This window comes from Triturus cristatus, chromosome 1_1 (genome assembly GCF_964204655.1).
Source record: "Triturus cristatus chromosome 1_1, aTriCri1.1, whole genome shotgun sequence".
In the NCBI taxonomy this organism is placed as follows: Eukaryota; Metazoa; Chordata; class Amphibia; order Caudata; family Salamandridae; genus Triturus; species Triturus cristatus.
This window is the reverse complement of record NC_140579.1, coordinates 590,197,867-590,210,652: the sequence shown is the minus strand read 5'-3', so window position 1 is coordinate 590,210,652 and position 12,786 is coordinate 590,197,867. Positions and strand designations below refer to the sequence as shown.

At 44.5% G+C, this 12,786-nt stretch overlaps 1 protein-coding gene across 7 annotated transcripts in view; it reads left to right on the top strand.

Annotated features, from left to right (window-relative positions):
• BLTP3A (bridge-like lipid transfer protein family member 3A) overlaps positions 1-12,786 on the top strand; it is a 1,033,704-nt gene that overhangs the window by 817,321 nt on the left and 203,597 nt on the right. The window lies entirely within an intron of this gene.

The following is a 12,786-nucleotide window of genomic DNA, read 5'->3' as shown; positions in this document are numbered from 1 at the left end:
GACCGATTCTGTTATCAAATACAATTATCTTCTTGTGCAGCAGTTCTTAAGCTTTTGACTTATGTGGACCCCCACTGAAATATTACTTGAAGCCAGAAACACCTGGCCTTAGCAATGGGAAATGTGTAAGGATACTCTCTACCAGATCAAGGGACTAGGCTTCTACATCTATTTCTGCCTTGAATTCATGGAGTACATGTAGAAGAAAGTCCAGAAAGCGTGGTACCATGCAAATATCAAAGTCTCCACCCTCGTAGCCCCTGAAAGCTGTCCTCCATGCAGCTGCTCTCCCCCATCACTGGCTCACACAAGTAAGAATAACTCTCCCCTACTCTCAGTGGTATTCTCTTGTTCTCTCTCCAAGCAATGCTTCACATACAAATCATTTAACATCACTACCAAGCCATCAAAACTACAAATCTAGATACATACTCGTTCTCCCTCCCAGGCCACAACCACCCAATACACACTATAAACCTAATGAAACTGGGAAGCTACCAAGTTAAACAAATTAAAAACGAGGATAATGAGATGGAGCTAATTGTATCGAGGAGCTGAACGGTTGACATGGGTCAGGTGTCCATGTCTGTCTACCAGCTCAATGTGTATGCAGGTGCAGCTTTCTGCAGCCTCACCCTGATAGAAAGCTGTAGGTGTGAGCTTCTTGCTGTTGCTGGGCTGGTGACTGTGGTGAAGTGCTGTTGAAGGGTTTTTAGCACAAGGTAGAAATAGCCCTAATGTTTCTCCCCAATCTGTTGCTGGATACTTGACATCAGACATTCATCTCGGCTAGTTGGTGTCAGCTGTTAGCTATCACTTGCCAATCTCTCCCCTTCCCTCCAGCTCTGCAGGTCCTTTGAGTTAGCCAGGAAACATGACTCATGTAGGATGTTGGGGAAACTCCTCCATGATGACGAAATGGAGGTTTTCTTTTTTAACCTGCTGTCCCTTGTGGTGTGGTACAAAAGGGGGTGGTGATGGACGGAGCATCAGAACCAATCAAACACTCACACCCAGTCAACAGATCTGGGTTTGATCCATCACCGTTCTTTAGCCCACTCTGCCACCCTAGTTCAGACATGGCCATATGCAAATCAGTCTGACCCTGTGCCTCATGGGAACAGTCCAGCCCGAACTGCCAAGCCATGTCTTTCCTGGACCGGAAACAAGCTTCCTAGGACCGGTTTCTGGCATGGTAAACGTAAACAAAGTTCTTGCCTCAGTGCTCTGAAGCTGAAAGTGAGACAGCCATGTAAATTCTGTTTCAGTGTTGATCGGACTTCATTTGTTTTATTTGGTCTTACCTGACCCACATTTTCCTCGTTTGGAGTTCATAACCATTGGTGAACTAACTTCAAACTGTGCAGTCAAGGCCAAAAAGGCTTTGTGTGGTGCCTTTATTACTGCTTTATTTTTAGTGCCCTTGTATTGTCTGGAATTTTCAATATAGTGACGTTTCAGAATTGTGACCTGTAAGAAATTGCATCATTATTTGGGGTGGGCAGCTGCCAACCTCAAGGAATAATCACAGCCGTTGTCAGGGTGAACCCTCATTATAACTAAATAAACCTGAGCTCAACCCCCTGATAGCTATGACACAGAGCAGACAGGCTTAACTGTAATGTGTAATGTATTTATGCTTTGCCAAAACAGTATAAAGTAAAAATGTAACAACAAAAATCCCAACCCAAATTAGAGAATGAAATGTAATAAACAAAATTATACCACACTGACAAAAATCCAATAAGAGGACCTGGAGATATGAATTTAAAAAAGGTTTTACATAGAAATAGCCCCAAACAGCACAATGTGCCAATGATAGTCACTGGTCGTGGTAGACCGGAACCTAGGCGCCATATGAGGCTGGCTGCGATGGTGCACGGGTCAGCTACACCAGCCAGTTTTTATTGGTCAAATATTTTATCTTTTGACTTTAGTCCTTTAAATCCCAATCAATCACAGGAGTACACTTCTAAAAGCCCCCAGGACCTCAGGTGAGGCACTTAGAGACTCGCAGGGTGTAAGGCAGAGGCCAAGCAGCACAGTCCAGTCAAGTTCCTGTTGCCAATGGTCAGCTGGGTAGTTGCAGGAAAAGGCTTCTTGTAGTTTATGTCCCTGTAGATTTTACAGAAGGTCATCATAATGACCCTTGGAATCCACTTCCTTGCCCTGGGTAAAAGAAAGATCAGTTCTAGACCTTTACAGCTCCTTTCAGGTGACAGACAGCAGTTCCAGTCTTCTTCTGCTCTTTCTCGGGTCCTGGAGTGCTCTGAAGTGGGTGCCTGGAGATGCCACATTTACGCCTGACACAAGCTCCTTGGTTGTGCATGACTCTGAGGCATATACTAACCAATGGGGTAAAAGTTCACAGGTCCAGCCCTACCCACTTTAGGCATTTTCAAGATAGAAGTCTTCGGCCACACTTATCTTGGGCTCAAAGAGCTATGCATGTGTGTAGGGAGTGTACTATTGTAATCGTAACACTAAAATCGAGTTTGAGGCATCCTGTTTAGAGCTCTATGAGAGTAGGGAGACAGGTGCATCTTGTAGTCAAATTTTTATCAAAGGTCTCTGCCCGGCCGTAAACCTATTTGGTGCCTTCTTCTCTCACATCTTGAGGAAGGATGAAAGTTGATGAAAGTTTGACTACAATGTCCACCTGCCTCCTTACCCTCATGGAGCACTAAACAGGATGCTACTAAAGAAATGCACACATAGGGACCAAATATATGGCATGTACAAGTATGGTGAATGGAAGTTTCTAAATTGAAATCAGACAAATAGGATACTAACAGGTATCCTTGTGAGGTCCTGATGAAAGCCAACTAGCCCAGTGAGGAATTAGTATGATGGCCCGGGGTGACAGAGGGTACTTATTTGCTTAGTGCATCTCCACCTGTTTTTATGTCTGCCAGGGTGACCTTTGAAAATGAAATTAACCCTCTGGAAACCCTAGACTATTTTAAATCTAGGATCCCATCCAATAACCAAAGAGTTCCCTTGGCTACCAAGGTTGACTGGTCCAGACGAGGACTCTATAATGAAGCATGCCTCTTGGAATTTCTGTGTGTGAGAGTACTTTTAATTCCATGGGATCATAACATTGGGCTGGTATAGAGAGATAGGCTAAGCACGGTAGGGGTTCCCTCCTGTTGTTTTTGTAACAGTAAATTCCTACGTCGCCTACTTTTAAATACCATGCACCCTGCTGTATTGGGTAATAAGGCCTACCTAGGTGTAACTTATAATTATTTAAAAGAAGGGTTTTGCCATGTCAAAAAGGAATATTTTGACAGGTTAAATTTGCAGTTTAAAACTGTCGCAGCCAGACTACAAATGGTAGGCCTGCAGTCATGTTTACGCTGTCATTGTAGTGGGTCGACCAATAAGTAAGGCAGTCCACTAGTGACATTTAACTCACAGGTCCTGGGTACACTTTGTACCAGAAACTAGAGACTTATAGGTAAGTTAAATATGCCAATTAGGGGTATGCTCTTTTCACCACATTTATCACAGGTTAGCCGTGGTAAAGTACACAGAGTTCTAAAACTAGCCAAAAATGTAGGGTTCAGCAGACAGCAAAGAATCCGGGGTGACCCTGCAGAAAAGACAAATTTCCTGCAACACATTTCAGCTTTTTCTCTCTGGAATTCTTCTGCTTTGTCCAATATGAGTGGAACTTATGTGGTATAGTAGAAGGAAAGATTCCAGCAAGACCATTTGTTTGTTTGAAGAGGCAAACATCAATCTCAAACCAATTTGAAGCTGGATATACTAAAGAAAGCAATGACCACTTTCATGCCTAGTGGGCTGATTCAGGTAGCCCAAAAACCATGTACTAGATAATTATGAAAACAGTCAAGCTAGTAGCAAAAAAGATTTGTTAGAAATACCAAATGCTGCCGTTTCTCAGGAGCTCCAGGCCAAGGCCTATGCTGGGAAGCAACAAGAGACCATACAATTTTCTCCTGAGGTTGCAGGAAGTGTACACCAGTAAAATGGGATAGGGTCAACCTCACTGGGTGATTAAACACCCTCCTCCAAAGCAAATTCCATGCAGTTTCATGTTAGCTCAGTGTGAAGGAGGAAGTTGATTGTGGTAAAGAAATAGAAACAAAAGCAAAAAAGAGGGGTGGAGTGCAGTGCGAAATGAAGAACAGCAGGTGCAGCAAAATAAAAAGGTATGGATAATTTAGTTAATAAAGAAAATATCTTGGCCCCTCTAACCATCTACAACCCACTGAGCAATGTTGGTAGTTAATCAGCCGATGCAGAAACGTACAAAAATTCCTCTGGCTGCTATTAGGAATCAGCCACAGATAGTGGAACAACTGAGTGTTCAGTGTCCGTCACTGATGACCAGTTTAAAAAAAGCAGTGTCCACTGCCACACAAAAAGGAGGTTTGAGGTTTGTTGGTGATAGGCCACTAAAGAACGACCAAAATGCACCAACTGTAGGCACTCCTGTTCATAAAAAGCCCACATGCCTCCTACACACAATCCAATGTGCAAGAAAAGGATCTGCCACGGTAGTCGCTATGCCATCACCAGCGGTGCATGGGGACCTCAAGATGCCTTGTGGAATAAAGTCCTGGCATGGCTACAGACCAATACAGGATCACAATCTGATCATAGGAATTAAGTGAGGTATGTAGGGCCTGCCTTTAGAGATGGTGTACCTCTCCCAGAAGTTAGTGCATAGTTATTTATGACACTCATAGAGTGCTGTTTGCATGAAGCACAGGTATGAGTGCTATGACTTACGAACAATGAGAAACAAAAGTTATTTCCTTTGGATAATGCTAGCTGCAGATTCCTCAGGCTCTGGGCCTAACCCAGAGGGTGGCAGGGCCCACGCATCAAGCGGGATCACACTCTAGATGGAATTTTTTCCAATTGTCCTTCTCTGGGAATTGTCACCATTTTGCCACTTCTGTGGTCAGATCACAGGGAAATGACACAAATAAAGAGAGAGAAAACATTTGCCCCCTGGTTCTCAGTTAAACTTAGACCAGCATTGTGTTAGACAGGAAAAAAATGGAGAACTAATTATTCAGAGGAGGAGAAACTCATTGATAAAAAAAAATGTGTAGCCAAGTTTGAAAGCCTGATAATTCAGGAAAAGTCAGCCTTCTTTACCACTAAGGTGGAAGAAGCTTCCAATTCCGCTAAAGAGCTCTTTACGACAGTACAGAAATAACCACCCGTACCATCAACAACTGTACTGATTATAGCCAATCCTTCTATGACTCAGTGGTGGAAGTACTCCGGGTGAAAGTTGAAAGTGTTTTTACTAATTTTTCCTCCTCACTGCTGTCTATTTCATCGGACCATCAGGTCCCTCCTTGCCAACTGTTAAATAGTACCCTTCGTTACTTCTCTCCACCCTCAATTGAGAGGGTTGCAGAATTGCTCAAATCAGCTAAACCTGGTTCTCCCTGTGACCCTTGTCCTCCCAAAATCACGGCCTTAGTAGCTGATACCATACCTCCTAAGCTCAATGCTATCTTGGGGGATTTTAACCTCCATTTCAATAACTTTTTAATAAGGCTGACGCATCAGAATTGACTAAGGACCTATTGCAACTCAACTTCGGCAAAAAGCCACAGGCCCGCCCATAAACTGTGCCACACGCTCCATCCAGTATTTAATAATAATAACAAATTATCGGTAGGTGATCCCACCCCTCTGCCATGGACCGATCATTTCCTGATTCCCATTTACGTTAACTTCCCACCCTTTCCCCCTGATACACAATGTACCACCTCAGCCGCAGATAACTTCACCACCTGGATCAAGACATCATTGGACATGGTCGTCCCAATCAAACCCCGCCATAAAGTGAGAGTGAAACTCTCACACTGGTACTCCCCTAAAACTTCGATCATTCAAACAGGATTGTAAAAGATTGGAGAGAAAGTGGAGGAAAGACTGTAACGTCATTAGCAAACAGAAATACAGAGAAGCCATAAAACACTATCAAAGTGAAATAAAAATCGCCCAGGCAGTATACTATGAAGAGAGAATTAATTTAGCAGCTAACACCCCCAGAGAGATTTTCCGCGTCGCGAAGGAACTTTTAGAATTCCCAAGACCAGAAGCCTCTCTTGTGGTCTCCCCTGAGCGATGTGATGAACTAGCGGACTTCTTTCCAGGAAAAACTAAAAACATTTAATCCGTCTTCCCTAGTCCACCCCGCCCTAGTGACCTCCTTGTAACGGATAAGCTCCCGCCCAGCCCAGACCATGCGCTCAATATACTTCCCCCTTTGAATCTAGCCAGGTTATTCTCCTGCAAATAAAATCAGGCTTCCCTCTAGATCCAGCTCCGCCCCCACATACTATGCAAAGCAGGAAAAGTGATATTTCCCCACATGCTCGAAATAATGAATCAGTCTATGGCTATCGGTTCAGTCCCGGCACCCTGTAAGCATGCCATGGTGAGGGCTCTACAAAAAAAACCAACCCGGACGACCTGGGTAATTACCGCCCAATATCCCTCCTCCCAGTGATCATCAAGGCCCTATAAAAGCATGTGAACTCAACCATCTCAGAATTTCTGGAAACCCACGACCTTTTACATCCCACACAAACAGGCTTCCGGCCTCTACACGGCACTGAAACTGCCCTGCTCGCCGTAGTGGAGGAATCTAAATTGATCCTCGATCAAGGGGGAGCAGTGGCCATCATCCTCCTAGATCTGAGTTCAGCCTTCAATACTGTGAGTTTCAATATCCTATTGGAGAGACCCAGGAGAAGAGGTGTCTCAGGTGAGGCACTTAAATGTATCCAATCCTACTTAGAGACTAGAACCTTCCAGGTCTTCTCAGGGGAATCAACCTCTAGAGCCCTAGCGATCAGCTGCGGAGTCCCTCAGGGATCCTCCTTGAGCCCCACATTATTTAATAGAATATATTAATAAATATATATATATATATATATATATTACCTACTGGCAGTCGCCAGTAGGTAGTTATAGTTAGGACCTATTATCCATAGGAAATGCGCAACATTCTATTTGGAATAACGTTGGCGTCGATAGATGAATCTTCGCGAAAGTTTCCAAACCTTTGGCCAGCTCCTGTCCGCTCCTATCCTGAAAATTTCACGGTGATTCGTCAAGCGGGGGCCGAGAAAAAAGGGGGGTCCCAAAATGCGTTTTCCCCATGCATTTTCCCATAGGACCTGTTGACGCAGCTACAGCCCGAAGTGCTGAACGGAATTACACCAAATTTGGCAAAGAGGTAGTCCTCAGTTCAGACTCGTGCCTTTTGCTTAAATGGTGTAAATCCGTTCAGTAGTTCCTGAGAAAATCAAAAGTAAAATCACATATATATCTGGGCGGAGCCTAACCACACATCTCATCGTGAGATCTGATTGGCTGTCAGCACTTCATCCAAGAAGTGTTGGCAGCCATCTTGGGACCAATATACATGATAGCACCTCATTAAAAAGCATTGCAGTTAATAGAAGGTTTTAAGACTTTAGTTACAATATAAATCATTTGTTGATGGTACCATACTCATTTTAGGAATCGTGGTGTGTTCTAAGGGGATTTTACCATGTGAAAAAGCCTTCTGCTGTGATATCATGAATCATGTTTGAGAGAAAACTATTTTCTCATGCTTTTCCCACAGAGGTTTGGAAGGTGATCTATAAGCTAAACTGAGAGCATATTTTCTGTAAATTCACATTATCTTTCTCAGTCATGTGAGAATGAAGTCTGACATTCTCAGTAAAACATGTACATCCAACAAGGGCAGAGACTGTCAGTTGATTCCTTTGTGTTCTACTGCAGCTTCCCAGAGTGTTCTAAAGAACAACTAGAGTGCTAACAGTCTTACTTATGACAAAAGTATGGCACACCTGAAGCCATCTTGATTGGAATAAAGTGGTAACACTTAAAACATTTAATTTACAAAGGAACAAAATGAGGGGGTTCATTTTGCCATAGAAATTATGATTAGTTCTGCAGAAAGAAAAATTAGGGTACATTTTGACTTCTCAAATCCTCTTCTATTTCATAAACAAATTCTGACATGCAGACTGAAACATGCACTTTGAATCCCAGCAGCAGACTTCCCTGGTGAGCAGTAGTTTTACTACAGTGATCTAATGAGCAACTAGAGTGCTAACATTCAGAATTTATGGCAAATGTGTGACACATCTGAATGCCTTCTTGATGGAACCAAAATTAAAAACTGAGAGTATTCCCACTGAGGAGACTGCAGTAAATGAGGAAATTAGGAAACTTCATAACAAATACATCTCCCAAGATGGCCACCAGAGACAAAAGAGCCCAAATGTAGCCCAAATATCACCCAGATGTAGCCCAAGTATAGCCCAATGACAGAATGTCCCAGAGTGTTCTTAAGAACAACTAGAGCGCTTACTGTCTTACTTATGACAAAAGTATGGCACACCTGAAGCCATCTTGATTGGAATAAACTGGTAACACTTAAAACATTTAATTTAAAAAGGAACACGAGGGGGTTCATTTTGCCATAGAAATTATGATTAGTGCTGAAGAAAGAAAAATTAAGGCACATTTTGAGTGACTTCTCAAATCCTCTTCTATTTCATTAAAAAATTCTGATATGCAGACTGAAACATGCACTTTTAATACCAGCAGCAGACTTCCGTGGTGAGCAGTAGCTTTACTACAGTGATCTCAGACTTCCGTGGTGAGCAGTAGCTTTAGTACAGTGATCTAATGAGCAAATAGAGTGCTAACATTCAGAATTTATGGCAAATGTGTGACATATCTGAATACCTTCTTGATGGAATCAAAGTAAAAAACAAAGCATTTCCTACTGAGGAGACTGCAGTAAATGTGGAAATTAGGAAACTTCATAACAAATAAATCTCCCAAGATGGCCACCAGAGACAAAAGAGCCCAAATGCAGCGCAAATATCACCCAGATGTAGCCCGCATGTAGCCCAATGACAGAAGTGTGCAAAACACTTATTTTTTTTGTGTATTTGCAGTTTTATATAGTGCAGACTTGTCAGGTATTAGAGTGCTTTACATGAGCATTGGTTACATCACACAAGATCAAATTCATTTTGGTTGTAGACATGGGGAGATTAAGTGATTTGACCAGAATCACAGAATGTTGAGCTGAAGCAGAAACTCCAACCTGGTTCCCCAGTTGCAAAGTCTGCAGCTCTGGAAGTAACACCACATCCTCTCCCCTAGGTGCAACATTTAATCAAGTGGTCAACTGGATAAAAAAACATAAAGATTACAAATAATTTAAAAGTTCTTTGTCGCTATTTGAAAACTCAGAAAATATGTCCTCATTTTAGTTTTTTAGAGCACTAACCATACTGATGCAAATAAGACCCTCTCATATATGTAATTTCTAAAGGAAATACTCTAGTTATTACAGTTTTGATTACATCAAGATGACGTCAGGCGTTCCACACTTTTGTAATAAATATAGAATGTTAGCAATCTAGTTGTTCATTGGGATACTGTTGAGAGGCAGAGGCCAGGGGCACGGACTCTGAAAATTGAAGGCAGGTAGGCGAGTGCAGAGGCAACAATTTTACCACACTGGGCAGGCAGGAAGGGCAGTGGCAGCACAACAGACTATGGAGGGCAGTGGAAAGGGGGGCAGGGGCAACAAACCAACAATACAGGACTGGCAAGAGAGGCTGTGGCAATATAATAGACCATTGTGGGCAGAAGGAAGAGGCAGTGGTAATACAACCATACATGCCAACAGACCCGTTTCAGCCATGAAACGTCCAATGTTTTTAAGCTCAAATGGGCTTTATTTGTTCGGTCTCCTGTCTACAATCTCCTCTTTTTCAATGTAACTCAAAGGGGAAAATCAATACCCCATTTTGTTTTAAAAATCTCCCTCTTACCAAGTTCAAAATGTTTGCAAGTATGGTACATTGGATCATGGTAGGCAGGAGAGAAAGCTGCAGCATAACAGACCATAAAGGGCAGGAGGGACGGATCAGGGGCATTACAATGGAACAGACAAACCAGGAGGGAGGGAATAGGGGTCTGCACATGGAAACAGAGGGCTGGAGGCAAGGGGGCAGGGCAGGAGCAGCAAGATGACCATGGAGGTCAGGCAGGATGGACACTAGAAACAAGACACACCATGGAGAGCAACAATGAGACTATGATGGCATACACACAGACCATGGAGGGAAGGTGGTAGGGGGTAAGGGGCAGCTAGCTGACCACACAGGGAAGATGGGAGGGGCCATGGCAGCACAGAAGACCATGCATGGCAAGCAGGAGGGTTAGTGGCAGCACAATGGCTATGATGGGCAAGAAGGAGGGTGCTGGGGCATACACAAATCACCATGGAGGATAGAAGGGAGGGTCAGGACCTGGGCACAGACAAGAGAGTTCAGGGGAAGGGGCCTCGCAACAGACCGTGCGGGGCAGGCAGGAGGAGCAGTTGCAGCACAACAGACCAGGGAGGGCAGAAGGGTGTGGCAGTAAAATGGACCATGGAGGACAGGAGAAAGGGGATAGGGGCATGGCATGTGGACAGGCAGGGTGGAGGGGGCAGGGACAGGTTACAGTCATCTGACAATGCTAGGCAGGTGGGAGGGGAGTGGCAGCTCAACAGAACACTCAAAGTAGATAGGAGTGGCAGGACCATGGAACATGGTGGGCAAAAAGGATGGAGCAGGGGCATGCACAAAGACATCGGAGGGCAGGGGGAAGGAGAATAGGGGCAGCAAGCTAAGCACAGAGGCTAAGCAGGAGGTCAATGATGGGCCATAGAATTGGGCAATGGAGGGCAGGAGGAGTGGACTGGTACATCATGCTAAATGGAGGGCAGTGGCAGCACATCAGACCATGCATGGCAGTAGGGAGGAGGCTAGTCCATGGATTCAGACAACAGATGATAGGGAGGAGGTGGATGGGGCAGCAAGCTAACTGTTCAGAGAAGGTGGGTATTAGGAACTTTATTGTTTTTAAAATGTGTGTCTGTGCGAACTACTTAAAATATGAACAAGTATGCAGCATAATCTCACTTTTATTCAGGAAGAAGAAGACGTTTGTGACTGTGAATCAGGGCTCACTTGGCAGAAACACCCCCTGACCCTCCAACCCCATCGCAAAATGTAATGCCCGTGAAAAGGGTAGGTGGACTCAGTGTTACATAGAACATAGTCCTGAGAGCACGATTGAAAATGAAAACTAGATATAGTATATGGTATAAACTATGCACCAAAAAGTGTGATATAAGATGAACCGGGGCGTGAAATATAATATGCAATACATTGTGCGCAATGACAGATTCATTGGAGAGCGCGAGATAGCACAGGCACTAGCGCGTGCTATGCGATATGCGCCTTGGAGTGTAATATGCACAGGACAGTGTTGTGTAACCTAACTAGTCTCTAAAGTTGTAATATAAAATATGTGCTGGGGAGTGTAACATTGCATATGCACTGTGACAAAGATATGGATCCCAGATTGTAATATGTATGGCATAGCGCTGTGCGTTATAACATAGGCATCGAGGAAGGCACGTTAGATGGGGCAATATAACCCGTGCGAAGGCAAGTGTGGCATGACATATTCACGGGGTGGTGTTACAGTGCACATGGGCTAGAGTGTCATAGCATACGCACTAGCTGGTGGAATACAACACAGAGGTTTGAGGCACCCGGCGGGCACTGGTGGGTGTAACACAGCATTGGGCTCAGCCCGGAGCACGCTGTGACTCTCAAGTGAGGTTCGTCTGCTTTCCAGAGAGTAAAATAAAAAGTATTACACATCCGGCGGTGGATGTGTATTTTTTTTAACCATGAGGGGGGTTTCTTGCATAGTTTGGTCAAATTTTTGTCGAATCCCCTTTGAATGGCTTGGTGTGCCTGTATATTAAATGTGCCCGTCAATAGCTACCCATGTTTGTATAAATAAACAACAAGGGTGTCTACTTGGAGAGTACCCACCGGCGGGGGCGCCGGGATTAGGCACGGTAGGGCATCCGACACGTCAGAGCTTCACTAGCGGTGTAAATACATTCCATGTGGATTCATTCTATGCACAGTCGCCTTTTAATGAATATCACGCAAATCGTCATGGTGATAGGTACATACGGTTTGTCCAGCATGTCTTAGGTGTTTCTATAAATATATATTTTTTTAAATAACAAAAAACAAAGGCCGGCCCCGGGGGAGGGGGTCCCCGGGGCCATAAGTGGCCTGAGGAGGGGGGCAACGCAGCCCCCTCCTAAAGATTTTTTTTTTAAAAAAGGCCATGACCTGGGGGTTGGGGTCCCCGGGGCCGATTAAGGCCTTGGGAGGGCCAAATTTATTTTTTTCAACAAAACAAATTAGGGTGCAGGCCCTGGGGGATGGGGTCCCCAGGGCCAGTAAATTAGAAAAAGAAGGGGGGCCACACAGCCGTCCTCCTTAAAAAAATAAAATAAATAAAAGACCGGCATCGCGCCGGAGGCCACGCCCCCTCCTTGCAGCACTTGCAAACGCGCCCCCTGGCCAGTTGTAAGTTGGGTAATTAATTCCCCTTCAATACTGAGGGTCCCTGAGGGCCAACTAGCCCAACAGGTATCTCCAGTATGCGCCAGGGAGCTGCGTTGCAGACAGGTGTGCTGAGGCCACGCCCCTTTTTACACCTCTATGCAACGCAGCTCTATGGCGCTTACTGGAGGTACCTATGGGCTAGTTTGACCTTAGGATTCAAGGGGACTTAATCTCTCAACTCAGAACTGCCACAGGGCGCGTTTACACAGTGGTGAAGGGAGGGGACGGGGCCTGAGGTGACGTGTGCAAACATGCC